This window comes from Diabrotica virgifera, chromosome 2, assembly GCF_917563875.1.
Source record: "Diabrotica virgifera virgifera chromosome 2, PGI_DIABVI_V3a".
Classification (NCBI taxonomy): domain Eukaryota; kingdom Metazoa; phylum Arthropoda; class Insecta; order Coleoptera; family Chrysomelidae; genus Diabrotica; species Diabrotica virgifera.
This window is the reverse complement of record NC_065444.1, coordinates 176,913,475-176,933,276: the sequence shown is the minus strand read 5'-3', so window position 1 is coordinate 176,933,276 and position 19,802 is coordinate 176,913,475. Positions and strand designations below refer to the sequence as shown.

Below are 19,802 nucleotides of genomic sequence, written 5' to 3'. Positions count from 1 at the left end.
CCGCTATCATTTGTCTCCAAGAAACGAATTTCAAAGACCAATATTGCCACACATTTAAAAATTTTTCAACATTTTATAAAAATAGAAACAACCAGGAAAAAGCAAGTGGTGGAGTGGCCATTTATGTTAAAAATACTCTTGAAGCACAAACGATTCCACTAAAAACAGACATCGAAGCTGTAGCCGTCTCAGTTAAAGCTTCCCAATGCATTAATATATGTTGTATCTATACTCCCCCAAACACACTTATCACCTTAACCGACTTAAAAGCACTCATTGCACAAATACCTATGCCCAGGCTAATAGTAGGAGATTTCAATAGTCACAACCCAATGTGGGGCTCAACAAATTTTAATATCAAAGGCAGACTAATCGAAGACTTGTTAACTGAAGAAAATTTAATCATTCTCAATGATGGAAGACCAACCAGATTTAATGTACATACTGGTACAACATCGGCAATCGATCTATCGATTTGTGACCCAACTCTTTCAACTGCTCTTAATTGGGATCCCCTACCATTTTTGTATGGAAGCGACCATTACCCAATAAAAATGTCTGTATTTTCTGATGACAATATCTCTGAATACCAACCAGTCCGAAAATGGAACCTGAAAAACGCTAATTGGTACAAGTATGCTGATGCCATAGAAACAGGCATAGAATCACAAGAATCTAGTTTTGAAAACACTGATATAAATGAAACTCTCAACATTTTTACGAATATTATTACATACGCGGCAGAAACACATATAGGAAAAACTAAAATATTAAGGAAACACAGACCTCTACCATGGTGGAATACGGAATGTCAAAATGCAATCAAGCAATATAAAGCATCTTTTAATAGAATGAAAAAACATAGTAACACAACTAACATAACTGAATACAAAAAACAGAGAGCACGTGCTCGATATATAACAAAAAATGCTCGAAAAACCAACTGGAGGAAATTTGTCTCAAATATAAACAGTACAACACCTTTATCTACAGTCTGGGCCAATATTCGTAAAATATCAGGAAAAAACAAATTTTACCAAGTGCCTTTTATTACTCATAATACTAACATAATAACAAAACCTAATGAAATAGCTGATGCTTTTGCTACATACTTCGAAAAAAACTCCAGCAATAGCAACTATTCCGAAGAGTTTATACAACACAAAATCATCACAGAAAAACAACAGCTCGATTGTGAAGATAGAGATAACAGTTCCTTCAATATCCCTTTAACCTTAGATTAACTTAACTTTGCCCTTAATACTACAAAAAACTCTGCTCCTGGACCCGATAATATACCTTTAGTATTCTTGGAAAAACTGCCAGACAATGCAAAGTGTACTCTTCTAAAAATTTTCAATCGAATATGGTTAAATAATGTCTTTCCAACCTCCTGGAGTGATTCAATAATTATACCTATTCTCAAACCTAACAATGCACGAACTAAAATTTCCTCATATAGACCCATCTCTCTCACCAATGTAATGTGCAAAGTCATGGAAAAAATAGTTAATAAAAGATTGCTATGGATATTAGAAGAAAATCACCTCCTGGTTAACGAGCAAAGTGGATTTCGACAAAATCGAACTACTACTGATAACCTCATTGATTTAGAATCTGAAATTCTTGAATCTTTCGCAAACAAACAGGAAACTATTGCAGTATTCATAGACATTACAAAAGCATTTGACACAGCATGGCGTTACGATATTATCAGATCATTACACACTTGGAATATTAGAGGTAATATCATTAATTTCATTTCAAATTTCCTTAAACAATGCAATTTTCAAGTAAGAGTCAATCACTGCACATCTTCAATAAGACTTCAAGCAAATGGCACCCCTCAGGGGTCTGTAATAAGCGCAACGTTATTTTTAATTGCCATTAATAATATTATAGCATCAAACTCCAGCTTAGTTCATGACAGATTATATGCGGATGATCTGGTATTAGTATCTTCAGGAAAAAACATCTCATCAGTACAGCGTCACTTACAAACCTCACTTCATGAACTCGAAAACTGGTCGAAGAAAACAGGATTTCAGTTTTCACTCAGCAAATCGAAGTGTTTGTTATTTTCAAAGAAACGTGATCCGAATAAACCGCAACTAAAATTATGTAACCAAATCCTGAATTATGCCGATGACATTAGGTTTTTAGGGATGATTTTTGATACGAAACTCACATGGAAAAAACACATTCTACAAATAAAAAAAACATGCCAAAATGGAATTAATCTTATGAAAACTCTCTCTAATAAAAACTATGGAGCTGACTATAACTGCCTAATCCATATTTATAAAACCCTAATTAGATCTAAAATAGACTACGGTTCCATAGTATATGCATCTGCGAAAGAATCCTTATTACACCACCTTGACGTAATCCAAAATACGGCATTAAGAATAGCTACAGGAGCATTTCGGACTAGCCCAATAGAAAGTTTACGAGCAGAAACTGGAGAGCCATCACTTGAATATAGAAGGATGCACTTAACTCTTACATACGCATTTGCTGCTAATTCTAATCCAAACAATCCATCTAGAAATAACATATTCACTGATCGTTTTAAAAACCTATATACTGAAAACAGGAACATGAGACCGCCATTCTACGAAAGAGTTAGGCAAACCCTTAGGACTTTACAAATTCCGATACCAAATACCTATTCCAACTTCATAGAAATTCCTCCTCCTTGGACATTAAGCATTCCTCAATCCGATACATCCTTAAATATCTTTAGAAAGAACGATACTCCACACTCTTTAATAAAAAATACTTTCATCAACAAACTAAGAAAATTTTCTAAATCCTATCATATATATACAGACGCTTCTAAAATATCTACTGGAGTTGGGGCAGCTGTCATTACTCCAAATAGTACACTTGAGTATAAACTACCATCCTTAAGCTGTATACATACTGGCGAGCTATACGCCATCTATCAATCTCTCGTTCATATTAACTGCAGTAATATATCCAATGCTCTTATAATTACCGATTCCCTCAGTTCCATCCATACCATTAACCAACTGTACACGAAGCATCCAATTGCTCTCCTAATTAAAAAAGAACTAGCTACCATTCAAAACAACAACCATATTGTACAATTCCTATGGGTTCCTTCACACATTGGCCTCCAAGGAAATGAAGCGGCGGATCGGACAGCCCAACAAGCCAGAGACAGTGAAACCGCGAGTGAAGTGAGAGATGTAGTTCTTAATGATTTAAAATCATTTATTAAAGTGAAAGTCAAAAATCTGTGGCAAAACCAGTGGGACAGTTCAACTTCAAAACTTCGCGAAGTGAAAACGTTTGTAAAACCGTGGAAATCTCAAATTCACAACAGAACTCACAATGTCATTGTTACTCGCCTTCGTCTAGGACATACCCGACTTACCCACGGACACATAATTGGTCACACTAATCCCACTTTATGTGAAAACTGTAATATCCCACTAAGTGTTAAGCATGTACTTGCAGAGTGTCCAAAATACCAGTTGCAGAGACAGAACAACCACATCATCGGATCAACAAGTGAAATCTTAGGAGAAAATTGTAAAATTGAACACTTGGTAAAATTCCTTAAAGATATCAATGTATTTAACAAAATCTAACATTTGTAAATAAATTACCTTATGTATATGTATATGTCGCTAATAACCTCCGAGGTTGATGCGACTATTCTGTAAAATAAAAAAAAAATATTATTGTATCCACTTCTAAAAATAAAGGCGGGTCACTACAATAGTAGTGTCACTAGTGAATAACGAACGTGGCTGACGCTAACGTAGTTCACCCTTGCTACACGACTAACGTAAACAGATTTTCGTGCAGCACGATTGTCTCACGAATGGTATACGCCACGTCACGATAGACATAAAAACATGTCTAAACATGTCTAAAAACCCTAAAAAGAATTGTTGCTCAGCTAGAAATTGAAAATTTTACAGCAAAACATGTACTAAGTATATAGAGAAATTTAAAAACTTACGTAGGTAGTTCGTATTTGCAAGAATGGAAGAAGATTAAGAATAGAACCAAATCAAAGTGGTTTGGTTTCCGATAATGCACAGATTTCTAATGTCACACGTAAAATCAAGTACAACTCATTCTAATTTGGTTAGTAGGTTTTATTATAATCATCTTTATTGAACTTTATACATTGAAGACGTTTAGGTTGGCATAAATTCATTTCCTCCAGAATGGGCGACAATAGAGAGAAATCCCAAAACAGCTCGATTTTTATTTTTAAATTATGACTTTTTAGCGTATATATCATACTACTGACGTCATCGATCTGGACGTGATGACGTGATCGATGATTTTTTTTTAAATTAGAGTAGGGTGTGATAGAGTAACAAAATATATTTTATGCACTTTAAAATGCAAAGATGCATTTTCACCCATTGTTCTATTCTAGGTTTTTTTCCTGACATTATAATGAACACAATACAAAAAGTTGCAAGTTTTTAGGTGCTGTATTTAATTATCCATTTATTTTGTGCTAAATACCCTGGTCTATACTGTAACCGTTATTTTCCAATATTTTATTTTATTTGGGTAATTTATTTATTTTAACGTACAACAGACCTTGTAGGCTTGCATCCAAATTTCATTTTTTACAATATACTTAATCATACATCTATACATGATACAATTATACACAATCTACATATCAAATTGTTTAACATAACGTAATTACTTGATAAGATCTTATTGTGATATACACGGTATACTATACTCTTCGATTACTTATCTTCAGTTTTGTGCATTTTTTTCTTGAAATGACTCTTGAAGTGGTTTTGGGGTCATACACAATAGGTCGAACAATTGGCTAATAGGAACATACAACAACAACTGTTTACACATACAACAACAGTCTTTAATGACATTAGTAGAACAAATTGTCGAAACATGGACATACTACAATATTGAGAACTAACCTATTGTTATTTAAGTTTAAATATATTAGCATGTTTTTGATGAGATATCTTGGTATTAGTTGTCTTGGTCTATAGAATTTATACCGTTTTCATTTCTTTTCTAAGTATTTCTTTAACACATGATTTTTTTTGCAGATATTCTCCAAATTGATTAGTTTTTGATTAAAGCCAAGTAAGTATTAAATTTAGTTTTTTTAGAAATCCTATAATATTCCTTATTGACTACCGAATCGGTGTTTTTGTATAATATTAATGCTTTTTTTTTCGGAAAATGTCCCTTTTAGGCAAGGAAGGTTTAGACAAGTCTGTATAGATCGTATAACCTTACATTATTGGTCATGTGTCTCCTCTCTTCCATTCCTCTCGGTCGCAAATATCCATCAGAAAAGATACTTTAGGCCCATATATGGGTACTACATGGACAAATATCATCATCCGTTCGTACCAGGCACGACATTTTTTGATTGGCTGTCCATTGGTGGCGTTACCGTAAGAGATATTCGAGATCTGAAAACCAGGACGTATCCAAATATTTCATTTAGAGCCGGTTGTTCGAACGCTAATCAAAAATGGAATCAACTGATCATTATCAAATATTTAATTACTGTCACCAACTGTCAATGTCAACTTTGTTTGGGTTGCTGAAAATATCTTCTTCTTCTTCTTTAAGTGCCATCTCCGCGGCGGAGGTCGGCAATCATCATAGCTATTCGTATTTTAGAGATGGCTGCTCTGAAAAGTTCATTTGATGTACATCCGTACCACTCTCTCAGGTTGCGCAGCCACGATATTCTGCGTCGCCCTATGCTTCTCTTTCCTTGAATCTTTCCCTGCATAATCAATTGGAGCAAGCTGTATCTCTCTCCACGTGAAATATGTCCGAGATATTCCAATTTTCTTGTTTTGATGGTATTTAGGATTTCCATTTCTCTATTCATCCTTCTCAGAACGTCTTTATTTGTAACGTGTTCTGTCCACGATATTTTCAGAATTCTTCTGTACACCCACAGCTCGAATGATTCTAGTTTTTTCATTGATGCAGCATTCAAGGTCCAAGCTTCCATTCCATAAAACAGAGTCGAGAAAACGTAGCACCTAGCCAACCTAACTCTTAGCTCCAACTTCAAATCTCTTGTGCAGAGCACTTTCCTCATTTTGTTAAAATTTGCTTTAGCCTTTTCTATCCTGATTTTGATTTCCTGTAAGTAATCTCCTGTGGAGTTGATCATTGTTCCAAGGTATGCATATTGATCGACTCGTTCGATATTGGATCCGTTGATGACGAGATTTTCGTTATTTCTTTGAGTTTTCGATATTCTCATAAACTTTGTCTTCTTGACATTCATTGTTAGCCCATATTCTTCTCCAAACTCTGCTATTCTGGTCACCTGAAAATATATTTGATTACAAATGTAAGATTTTATTAATTAATTATGTTAATAATTGTTATGTTAATTAATTAATCAATCAATTATGTTAATTATCATAATGGTAATTAACATAATTGATTACAATCAACTGATTGACGTATGAATGAGGGGTGTTGTTATTTGATGGTTGTTAAGGGGATTTAATTATAATCAACTTCTTGATTAGCGTTCGAACAATCGGCCCTAAGTATCACAGATGATGCAACATTGTTGGAGTCAGTGGTCCAAAGGTTATTTGGCTAATTTGCAAGAATGAACTAAATGGCGTTCTCTAGCTGACCAAATTAAACCTGGATAAATCGTAATTTTAGAGGAAAATGGTGTATCACCGTTGAAATAGCCTTTAGCAAGGGTAATGGAAGTGCATCCTGGAAAATACGGTATCGTGCGAGTAGTGACTCTCAAAACGAGGAGTGGACACCTTATAAAACGCGCGGTGGCAAATACTTTTGCCTTAAATGTGGATAATTAGAGTTATTTTAGTTTAAAAAAAATTTATCGTTGCTTCGTGGTTTAGTATATCATTTGTTTGTTGGTTACATTGTGGTATTGTGTATTGTGGTTATTGTATACCTAATAGGAACTTTAGTTATCTTAAAAAACAATGCTTTCAAGGAGGGGTGGCATGTTCGCTCCAACTTACTTGGAATGTTTTAAGATGGCCATACCTGCGCACAAACAAGGTCTCCTTCGCGACAAGTTGAATTGTTTAGTCAGTTCATTTGTTAATTTCAAAGAGTTAAGACGTGTTAGTGTAAACAAATAAATACAGTCCACAAAATAGTTATTTTATTTCCAATTCTTCAGAGCAAAGGTGCATACAACAGCGTCCTTACAGAGGACTTAGGGAACCAAACATTTTCTGATCCAGCATATAAAATAGTAATTCTTTTTCCTTAATTTGACAGAAATTGTATCTCATACTTACCGGAAGGATCGACTATTCGTTTAGTTGGCATTGAATGCGTGTAAAACCATGTTTTGTCGAGGTAAATTATTATTAGACGATTTGCAGAACGGAATTTTCTGATTGAAACTAGAAACTATCGCCATTTCGTAATCTATCAGATTCTCCAATTACTTACCTTTTGTCGTTTGTGCGATGTCGGAAGCACATACTTTTCAAAATTCTCGTCTCGTGAGGCTGCAGCTTAATTCGGTTTCGTCAGTAATGAGTTTTTGCTTCAAGGCTTTTATTGTTGGTATGTGCTGCACTAAGTACATTATGCAGACTTTTCGTAGTCCTTGTAGTGTTCGTTATTTGATACAACCGGAAATGTTACGCTTCCTTCGTACGTCGATGGGATTTGATGTATTTCTTTTTCGTATTTCAAATTACATATTTCACTTGTAATGACAGTTTTACTTACTTTTCCTTTAAGGAGGGTACTCGATTTTATAATTTTTGATATGTACCGGGTGTCCCAATAAGAATGGCTCTCGGCCATATCTCAGGAACCGTTTATAGTAGAGCTTTGAAATAAAAATTTTTATAACAAAAGTTGCCTCAGGAAAAGCCTGAAAATTATTTTCATAATTGTGGGTCCACCGCTAGAGGGCGTAATTGAATATCAAAAATAAAAAAATCTAAATTTTACAAAATTTTCCTAATGAAGGGGCACTGGAAATCCGATTATTGTATTCCTCATCAAATTCTGCGCATATTTGATTTAACAAGTTTAACTCTACATTTGCAAATAAGAGGTGGGGGTGAGTGGGAACCTTGTTATGAAAAAATGGCTGTAAGTCCGGTTCTGCTAAATCAAATTTTGAAAACTGGGTCTTGTTGAAGACAGATCTTTTTCTTCAATGTAAGCGTGATAATTTTGAACCATCCTAATAAGTAATAAGCCAGCTGGGAGGCGTTATTTAATTTTTTTCAGAAATCTAGTTTTCTTTGGAAAATATTAAATACAAGTATGCATTTTTAATCATACTTTATAAAATTAGATTAAATTAGCAATAGAATAGCGAAAACCGCATGCCGATACCTTTTTTTTATCTCAAGATATCTCGAGAGACGTGTAAATTTTATACATAACTGTTACTATCACCGGTAAACTAAGTTAATGAAAAGTAGTGTGCTGTGGAAAAAAACAAAATAACATTTTCCAGATGTCAACTTATAAAAATATAATTAATTAAAACAACAGTATAAAGAGAAACAATACTATTAAAATTAAATATAACACAGAACCAAAAGAACTACTTAGTGACGACCTAAATATTCAAATTGTTGCCCATCATACACTACTCTAGAATACATTATCCAGAGAATACTAAACGCCATTCAAAGCATATCGAGAGCAGAAATTGAGACTGCTGTTCAATCTACTCTTGAAAGAGTAAATGTTTGCAACGAAAATGATGGGCAAAAATTTGAACGTTTATGTCATCACTAAATAGTTGTTTTTATTTCTTTGTAATAGGGCTTTTCAACACTTCTCATTTGTTTCGAGCCCCTGTCATATGCCGTATAATCCGTGTATAATATTAATATACGAGATATGAACGAGGTTCGAAACAAATGAGAAGCGTTGAAAAGACCTAATATACGTTGACAGCTGGAAAATGTTTCTTTGTTGTTTCCATAGCACACTACTTTTAATGAATTATTTCGTTTACCGGGACAGTAACAGTTATGTTTTTAAATTTACACGTTTTGTAAGATATCTCGAGACAGAAAAAAGGTATTAACATGCGGTTTTCGCTATTCTGTTGCTAATTTTGTCTAATTTTGTAATATGGTATTAAAAATGCATGTTTGTATTTAATACTTTCCGAGGAACACTAGATTTCTGAAAAAAATTAAATAACGCCTTCTAGATGGCATATTACTCAGTAAGTTGGTTCGAAATCATAACTTTTACATTGACGAAAAAGATCTGTCTTCAACAAGACCAAGTTTGCAAAATTTGATTAAGCAGAACCGGACTCACAGCCAGTTTTTCATAACAAGGTTCCCACTCACCCCCACCTCTTATTTCCAAAGGTAGACCTAAACTTGTCAAATCAAATATGCGTAGAATTTTATGAAGAATACGACGATCGGATTTCCAGTGCCCCTGCATTAGGAAAATTTTGTAAAATTTAGATTTTTTAATTTTTAATATTCAATTACGCCCTCTAGCGGTGGTCCCACAATTATGAAAATAATTTCCAGGCTTTTCCTGAGGCAACTTTTGTTATAAAATTTTTTATTTCAAAGCTCTACTATAAACGGTTCCTGAGATATGGCCGAGAGCCATTCTTATTGGGACACCCGGTACATGGTATGTTTAAATTTTCTTTAACATGTACAGATAAACGTTTTTTTCTTTATCGGAACATTAGAAGAAGCTCCATCATCATTATTTTATAATACATGTCATAGAGATAGAGACTCACAAAACTGTATAAAAATATTTCCTGAAATCTAACCCATTTTCTTACGTTTGATATCGACTAATTTTAGATTGTTACTATAGTAGGGGACCCAAGCGGGGATATTTGCAGTTGCTCGAGCGCCTCAGAAAATCACATGGGGAGAAACCTTGTACTCTGTAAATGTACCCCTACCATATATTGCCTCTTAATACAGGGGAGTTCGTTAAGGGGGGTCCGAAAAAAAATCTATCATTAGAAACACTCGAAATCTCCAGATTAAGATAAGGTAAGTTATGTATATGCACAAGAGTGTATATTTGTATATTTCAAAAATATGACGATTTGAGCGGGGTGTAAAGAAATGGGCGAGTCACAAAGTTTCACAAAAAAAAAGAGAATATTTCGCGAAATTAACGTCAGATCGAAAAACTAAAAAATACATGTTCAATATTTTTTAAAAATCTATCGAATGATACCAAACACGAGCCGCCACGGAGTGGAGTGGGGGTTAATTTAAAATTTTAAATAGGAACTCCGCGATATTTCGAGAAATGAACATCAGATCGAAAACTTGAAAAATACTCGAATTCAATATAATCTATCGAATGACACCAAACACGACCTCCCAAAAAATCTTAGATACGAGCCCTCATTTTTTATAGCAGATTTGGATTCCTTACGTTAAACTACGTAAATTTATTCGAGATAATTTTTCAAATTATGGATAGACGGCGCTATAATCGGAAAAAACATTTATTGTATAGGTAAAATTAAATTAAAAAATGGAAAGTCCCACTAAAATGTAAAATTTAACTTAACTTTTTTTTGGTTTTAGGACCTATAATCTTCACAGCCCTATTTATAATCCCCATAACGCTCAAGTAATTGCCAATTTAGCATACTTGCCTCCCCTACTACCTACAGAATATACTTACAAATAAAAACTGAAAATGTGCCCATAATTTTGTTAATACAGAATTTCTTGATCTCATAATAGCCCCTTATGCCTCTGAGATATTGACAACTCTTACTAACGGAAATTCGTTTAAATCTGACTACTGAAAGAGGATCTTCACACAAATAATCTCAACGAATTCGACGTGTTTACGAATGAAAATTTTTTAAGTCAATCAAACATCGTTAAAACTAACTCTAATAACTCTTATTACTTCAAGTTCAGACACAAACGCCATCCCAACAAAAATATGTTTTTACAAACTGTCCTACTAATAAATTCTTACTCATGATCATGAAATTTCAGCTGTTGTTAGTTATGTTGCTATAAAATGAAATACTTTATGTAAGTCCATCCTAAAATAATGTATTATTGTTACTTATTATTTAGTTAATATATTTATAGTGCATAACAATATGCAAAAGATATGCACTATATGCATAACAATCAAGTATATTCAAATGGGAAATAAGCCACAATTTTACCTAAAAATGATTTTATTAACGTTTCGACGCCCAAGTCGGGTGTCGTTGTCAAAATACAAAATAATTGACAACGACACCCGACTTGGGCGTCGAAACGTTAATAAAATCATTTTTAGGTAAAATTGTGGCTTATTTCCCATTTGAATATACTTGATTATAAAAATGCCACAAGAAAATAGCTTCAGAACAACATATGCATAACAATATACAATATACAAAAGATACAAAGGATATATACAAAAGAGCTGGCTTGTGTAATATTGGTAAACAAAAGTGGACACACAATAGAAAGTTACTGATACAGAAATAAACGGATAGTAATCACAGTGTTAACCCTTTCAGTCACGAATTATGAATTATTTAATTTTGATTACAATTTGTGCTTGTGGTGTATAAACTATAATTTTTTTATAAAATTGTGGTTCCAACGAGAATTTTCAACAAACTCCCCTTTTAGAAATATTTTAACTAAAATATTTATCTAGAAAATATGCATACATTGTGAGTCAACGGTATAAAACCCTTGAAGTCATTTGTCTCGCCATGAGTCAATGATAAAATGAAAATATTATACGAGTTCATTTATTTAAAAATATTTACAACAAAACTACTAATAATGATACAATTTGTTTTTATATAACTATTGTATTTTAACGAATAAGGTTACTTCGGACCTCCCTCGTATAGCTGTTCCAACTTTAACGTATTCTAGAATGTGTTCTCTAAGCATCGTGAGGTGTTGCGAGGGGTGAGCATTTTTTCAGAAATTACGATGCCGCGCGATGGAATAAAGATGGTATTTCCTAGATATAACGTATTATGTATAATATAAAGAGCGATAATATTCGTTTAAGTTAGTTAAAAAGGTAAACTCAAACTGTGTAAATAAACTGGTATTTAAATTCGAAATCGAAATTCGAACCGTTTCGAAGTTTTTTTTTTATTACAGCATACTATAATGATGTCAGGGTTGGAGATAAGTTGTTTGAATAATTTATGTATAAACTAAAAGTCACGAGTGACTAAAATTAAACATATTATAAAAAAATCAACTAAAAACCAAAACATGAAGAACATTTAAAAAATCTAACACATTCGTCAAAGAAAAGCGTGGCGCGTCTTCATCTAATAAACGGTTTTCGCCCAACGCTTTTCTTTAACGAATGTATTTAATTAATAATAATTAATCGAATGAACTATCTTTTAGTAAAGTCATCCCAGGAACGCAACTCATCAATATTGGCAATATCATTTTAAAGTCGTCTACTTTAAAATGTATAATACGTGTCTGAATTGCCGATATAAATGAGTCAGATTAAATAAATTATTAGAAGAATTTTTTACTAAGCAACAACATTTTTGTTTATTTAATATTATTTTATATTTTGACAACGACACCCGACTTGGGCGTCGAAACGTTAATAAAATCATTTTTAGGTAAAATTGTGGCTTATTTCCCATTTGAATATACTTGATTATAAAAATGCCACAAGAAAATAGCTTCAGAACAACTTTAACGAATGTGTTAGATTTTTTCAATTTTTTTTTATTTTTTGGTTTAAGTTGATTTTTTATAATATGTTTAATTTTAGTCACTAAAACTAAGTTTAGTCTTACACTTTTCAAACATTAAAATATATCGTCATGTTTATTAAAACATGTAAAAAACCTATGATGTACAAACATGAAAAGTAGTCGGAATCGGCAAAAAGTTTGAAACTTTATTGTTTATTTATGAAGCATAACGTAAACAATTAACGCAAAAAGTGAAATTATGTATAGTTGATATAATTAGCTGCAATCTGTAAAAGTTTCAAGTTTCTTCATTGTAAAAAACAAGAGAATTTAAGCATTTTCCGTTAAAATCGTTTTATTATTTAAACAAATAATAAACAAAAAAAATATTGACTATTCGTGTATTCTTCCCGCGAATGCATATGTCTGCAAAGTTTTAGTCATTTGCATTGAAGAAAAGGCAGTCAAATTAACGTCCAAAGATTTGACCCAAACGATTGAACTAAAGAAAAGCATTTAAATAATTAATACGATAAACTGAATTGTAATGTCAATTGTAGCACAAAACGTCTCTACCGGTGGTTTTTCTAAGACTACGATAAAAACACGAATTTTTTGAATTCGAGTTTTGGTTGAAGTTTTGTTTCGTATCTTATTGAAATTTGACAAGAATAAACGCCGATTTATATATAAACAAATAAAAGAGCGTTCAAAATTTGAAACTTTACTGTTTATTTATGAAGGATAACGTAAATAATTAACGTAAAAAGTGAAATTATGTATAGTTCATATTATTAGCTACAATCCGTAAAAGTTTCAAGTTTCTAAATTGTAAAAAACAAGAGAATTTAAGCATTTTCCATTAAAATCGTTTTTTTATTAAAACAATTAATAAACAAAAAAATTGTTGACTATTCGTGTATTGTTCCCGCAAATTCATATGTCTGCAAATTTTTATTCATTTGCATTGAGGAAAAGTCAGTCAAATTAACGTTTAAAAATTTGATGCAATCTATTGAAGTAAAGAAAAGCGTTTAATAATAGACCCTTGCATTTTCGAGAATATAAAATATTGGTGAACAATAATAAGGGTACGTTAATTTTTCGGTATTCGGAAATACTTTGTAAAGACAATATTTTATTTAGCTTAATTTAGCCATTGGCATGGTACATAAGATACTTAGTATATTGTGTTGTTTGTCTGTTGAGTAAATGTCTTGTTACTTTTAAAAGTCAACTTCGTTGTCTTTACAAAGAGACGCTAATTCTATCCGAACGTATGCGGTCCCTCCGGTGAGTACCGATCCCCCAAGGATAGAAACTATTTTCTTTTATTAATTTTTAATAAATGTAAACCAAAATAATTGTTTTTTTATAAACAAAATCGGATGAGCCAAATTGGCTATTAGCGAAACAATAGTAGCGGACAGTAATTTTTATTACATTTTTTGTATGTTTTTATATTGTATAAAATGTTAATTGAACTTAGGAAACTCTTTAAATTTGACATATTGCACTGTAGCTCTAAAATATTAATTAGTTTGTTTGGTATGTTATAAAACATGCGCTTTAGCGTTAATGCTGCACATTTCGCCAATAAATGTTTGATTGTTAACTTTTCTTCACAGTCCACATCCAGAACCACATGTTGGTTCTTGTTTGTCAGAAAACACATGACTATTAGTTAATCGCGTATGACCCAATCGGAATCGCGTTAATATTACCTGGTCCCTCCGACTTGTTGGTAATGTTGGCCAGGATTTTATTGATTTTTTCATTTCGCGTAGCTTGGTCGATGACACTTTTCTTTCCACATATACCGCACTTTACGTTTGACCGCCGCTTTCACATCTGCACTCGTAAATGTTTCCGTACACTCCGCACTATCACTAGTTGCAGCTTCTTTTGCAGCGTTGTCTGCCTCTTCATTTCCTTGAATTCCAATATGGGATGTATCCATAGGAATATGATAATTTTTCAATTCAGTTGAGCGGTATGAACCTCTTGTTTTATTTTGATGAGCAAAGGATTAGATGGGTAGACATATTAGATTGACTGTACAGAACTTAGAGAACCTGTGAGTATGATATAAATATTTGGTATTACTGGATGCGTTGACAGCAAGGGTGGCCTGGTATAGAGCGTATAATTCAGCAGAGTAAATGGAGTACTCTGAAGGGAGTTTATATTTATTTATTGATGTTGGGGTTATGACTGCAGCACCAGTGTCTTCATTTGATTTAGATGCATCGGTGTATACTCCTTGTAGTTGTGAAGTATATCATTGAAGGCGGATTTGATTAACTGTGGGTTTGTTGAATGTTTATCGAAAGAAATGAGGTGAGTTAGGCACTGAAGGTTCTTTATTTGCCACGGAGGAATTGAGGACAATTGGGAAGGAAAGCATTCTGGGACCGTGTAGTTTAATTGATTGAAGTAGCTTCTACTTCTTGCGTAGAAGGGTTTGGCCGTTCTTGGTTTATTTATGAAGAGATTTGGGAACTTTTCTGTAAAACAATTTTGTATACTAGGGTTTTTGAGTTACACCTGATTTTTGCGGTGTATGCTACACTTAAATAAACTCTTCTGTCTTCTAAGGAGGGTTCTCCAACTTCACAATACATACTTTCGTTTGGTGTTGTGCGAAAAGCTCCAGATATTAGACGTAAAGCGAGATTGTTAAGACTGTCAAGTTTTTTAGCAGCGTCTTAGCCGCTGTAGAATACATTCTTATTCTTCTTCATGTGCCATCTCCTCTAAGAATGTTGGCAACCAGCACGGCAATTCGCACTTTCGATACCGCTGCTCTAAAGAGATCAGCAGAACTGCAATTAAACCAAACTCTCAAATTGTTTAACCAGGAGATGCGTCTTCTTCCGCGACTCCTTCTACCCTGTATTCTTCCTTGTATTATTAATTGTAACAAGTTATAATACTCGCCCCTCATAACATGTCCCATATATTGCAGTTTTCTGACATTAATTGTATTTAAAACCTCTTTATCTTTTCCCATTCTCCTCAAAACCTCGATATTCGTGACTCTATCCACCCAACTTATTCTTAATATTCTTCTGTAGACCCATAACTCGAAGGCTTCTAATCTGTCTGAAACATCCTTTTTTAGTGTCCAAGCCTCCAACCCATAGAATAATATGGAGAACACGTAGCATCTCAGAAGTCTTATCTTTAAAGAAATTGAAATGTGCCTGCTACGGAGTACTTTTTTCAATTTGTTGAAAGTATTTCTTGCCTGTCCAATTCTTGCTTTAATCTCTTCTGTGTACTCATTAGTTTCATTAATTATTGTACCCAAATATTTATATTTTTCAGCCTTTTTAATTTGTTCTCCATGTATTGTTATGCTTTTTGGCGCTGTTGAGCTTTTGTGATTACCATAAATTGTGTCTTTTTTGTTTTTAGGGACAGTCCGTTTTCTTAGCAGACTTCTACCACTCTGTCAACCATTTGTTGTAAATCCTCAAGACATTCCGCTAATAAAATAGTTTCGTCGGCAAATCGTATATTATTGATTGGTCGGCCATTTACCTTTATTCCCGTGGTTACGTCTTCTAGTGCTTCCTGGATTATTTCCTCTGAATACAAATTGAACAAAGTAGGAGACAGGACACAGCCCTGTCTGACGCCCCTCTCAATCTGTATTTCATTTGAAAAGGCGTTGTTCTCTTTTACCACAGCGATCTGATTACAATAGATAGCACTAATGATCCTGATGTCCCTCATATCTAAGTTTTTCTTTTTAAGTAATTCGATTAGGCGGTTATGTCTGACCTTATCGAAGGCTTTGTTGTAATCCAAGAAACACATATATACTGGCTGATTAACATCCATGCACCTTTGCACAAGTACATTTACAGCGAACAGGGCTTCCCTCGTTCCCATTGCATTTCTAAATCCAAATTGCCTGTCGCTTAAGTCCTGCGCAAGTTTGTTATGTATTCTCCGGTATATAATTTTTAAAAATATTTTGAGTGTATGACTCATTAAACTTATTATCTGGTGGTTTTGGCGTTCTTTTGCATTTGGTTTTTTTGGCAGTGTTATGAACGTTGACAGCAGCCAATCTCTGGGAATGAACGTAGAATACATAGTAGACCCATAATCTAATTTTGATCTGATTAATATTTTGTATAACATTAAAAGTGTTTGGCGATCCGCACCCCATTCTTTATTGGCCAGAGTTTTTAAACGATTTAGTCGCTTGTGACAAGATAACATTAGATTTGTTATATGAAGTTTCCAGCTTAGGGTTTCTTCGAATGTCATGCCCAAGAACTTAATTGACGTTGCACGTTTTAGGTTTTCATCACATAGTTTTAGGTTGGGGATGTTTGTGACGTTTTTATTTGAAAATACGATGAAACGAGTTTTTTCAGCGGAAAAACAGAAACCTGTTTTTTGTGACCAGATTTTCTAAGTCTTGTATAAAGTTCTGTGTATGACGAATTATATTTTGTATATTTTTACCTTTGCAAAAAACTACAAGATCATCCGCGTAGACTCGTGCATTTACAGGCGATTTTAGGGTTTTGAGAATATCATTGATTGCCACTATGAAGAGGGTAGGACTTATAACCGAGCCTTGAGGGATACCATTTTCTGGATACATTAAATCTGATAATGTGTTATTTGTCCTAACTCTGAAAGTTCTATTTTGAAGGAAATTTTTAATAAAGAATGGGCTCTGACCTTGAATGTTCCAGCTATGTAATTTTTTTAATATATAGTCGTGACAGGCTGTATCGAAAGCTCTTTATATGTCAAAGAAAACTACTAGACATTTACTCCAAATTTGTGTTGAAGCCAAATAATATTATACAGATCTAGAAGTTGTTTGTAAGCGCTCGCTGGAAGGTGTTTAATAAAAATACTAGGAATATCGTCGGGACCAGCGATAGTTTCTTTGATATTTGATAATGCTTCCGTATATTCTAACTGAGAAATGGGTAAATTTAACGGTTCATCTGTGTTAAGTATAATGCTAATTTGCTTATTTTCTTCATGTTGTTTGTAATAAATGAAAGATTTTTTATAATTAATATTCATGGATCGGGTTTGCGTTGTTTTATGTATGAAGTTTTTCCTATTGCTCTTACTGCTGCTTCTGTGAGAATGGTAACAATGTTCTTAAGGGTCTCATCTATATTTGAGGTGCTTTTAAATGTGGTCATACTGCTTTCGACTAAATTTGAAAAAGGTTCCAGTTAGGTTTTTTTAAATTCCATTTTGGGGTAAATGTCTGTCCACATTGGTTTTTGTTGTTATGAATAAAAATTGGGTAGTGATCACTGTTATACAAGAAATCCAGCCTATCCCAAGTGCGCTGTGGGGTCAGACCTGGTTCGCATATCATAAAGTCTATACATGAAGATTCGCCGTTCTGTATATTAAATCTAGTGGGCCTGCCGTCGTTTAAGACTGAAAGGTTGGACTGTTCAAATATCTCTTCCAGCAATCTTCCTCTAGTACTTATAGTAGAAGAGCCCCATGAAAATTTGTGAGCATTCAAATCGCCCAAAATAAGTCTGGGTTGGGGAATTTGTTGTAAAATTCAGTTAATACTTCTGAGTCTACTTGCGTTGATGAAGGTAAGTATAAGTTACAAACGTAGATATTTGGACTTGAGTTAAATTTAATGTAAATTGTTTCTAGATTAGTTTGGAGAGGAACTACTGCGGTTTCAATTGACTTTTTTACAAAGGTAGCTACTCCACTACTGGCTTTTTCTTGGTTAGTTCTATTTTTGCAGTAATTTTCAAATTTTTTTAAAGCTTGTATATTTTCATTTTTGAAATTACTTTCCTGAAGACAAATTATATCTGGATTGTGTCTGGACAGAATAATTTGGAGCATCGGAAGATTGTAGAAACCGTTAATGTTCCACTGCAAAATTGATGAGAAGCCCATTTATAATAAATAAAACTGAAATTTGGGATTGTTACAGGAGTTCATGACTCCATTCTTGGGAAAACTCACTTTCAGTCTCTGATGCCTCAGTATCCGAGTAAACCATTTGTAAATGCTGCAGTAGTTTCTTTCTTATTTTTGTACATCTAACTTTAATGCATCTTTGTTTGAAATACAATACTTTGTTTGAAATATTGCTGTTAGAATTTTCACTAAAGCTTCAAATTCGCTAGTGTAGTTTTTTATGATGCTGACTAGGTCCTGTGCACCATAAACATTTTCAAATAGATCGGATATTTGATTAAAATCAAGAACAAATGAAGGGTTTTGCTCTGAGATGAATGCCTTGGTCGGTTCCATGAGTACGTGAGTTGGAGTCTTTCCCTTACCTTTCTTTGGTTTTTTACCTGGAGCTTCATTAGATTTTACAAACTGCTCAAGATTTGGATTATCTGAATTAGGATCTTGCGCTAGAGGAGGTGTAGCAATGTCATCCAAATTGCGTTTTGAGCTTTTTTTATAGACTGGGTTGTATCTATATTGATAATTGAATGTGAGGATGGAGTTTGTGAGGGTTTGGTTGAAAGTATTTGGGAAGGTGTGGGTTGCGAAGATGATTGCGAGTGGGGGTTTTGTTTATAATTTTCAGAAACTGATTCTTGGATTGTTTTGGAATTGGCTGCGGTATGGCCTGGCCTTTTACATAAAAAACAGGTCAAAGAATCTTGTGCCAGAAAAATCCTATAGTTGGTGTTATCATAATTAATTAATATGGATTCAGGTATTAGGACAAGCGGTGGTGTGATAAAAATTTGTCGTCTTAAACTATAAACGTGGTTGAATTCCGGCAAACTGGCGCTTATTTTGAGAAATGACATGGGAGACATGGGTTGAAGGCCCAATTTTTCAATTTCTCGAGTTAATACAGCATGCGGAATGGTGGGACAAACGTTTGATATAATTAGTCTTTCTGCTGGAGTCATTAGTTTGCGTGCTTGGACTTTTTGGTTATTGATTTCTATAGACCCTCCATAATTATTCATGAAATTTTCAACAACATTTTTGTTTGCAAGTTACATACATACTCTTTTGTTAGAAAGCCTTGAGGAAAATATAATATTTTTGGGCTCGATCAACGTTCCTAGTGACATCAGGTAATCTTAAAGTTTAAGGTTTT

The 19,802-nt window shown here is 33.6% G+C and overlaps 1 protein-coding gene across 1 annotated transcript in view; it reads left to right on the top strand.

Moving 5' to 3' along the window:
* LOC114334767 (calbindin-32) overlaps nucleotides 1-19,802 on the top strand; it is a 702,339-nt gene that overhangs the window by 95,605 nt on the left and 586,932 nt on the right. Inside the window, exon 2 of the mRNA XM_050644936.1 lies at nucleotides 5,085-5,121. The gene's annotated coding sequence lies outside the window, so the exon portion shown is untranslated. The remainder of the gene's footprint in view (nucleotides 1-5,084; nucleotides 5,122-19,802) is intronic.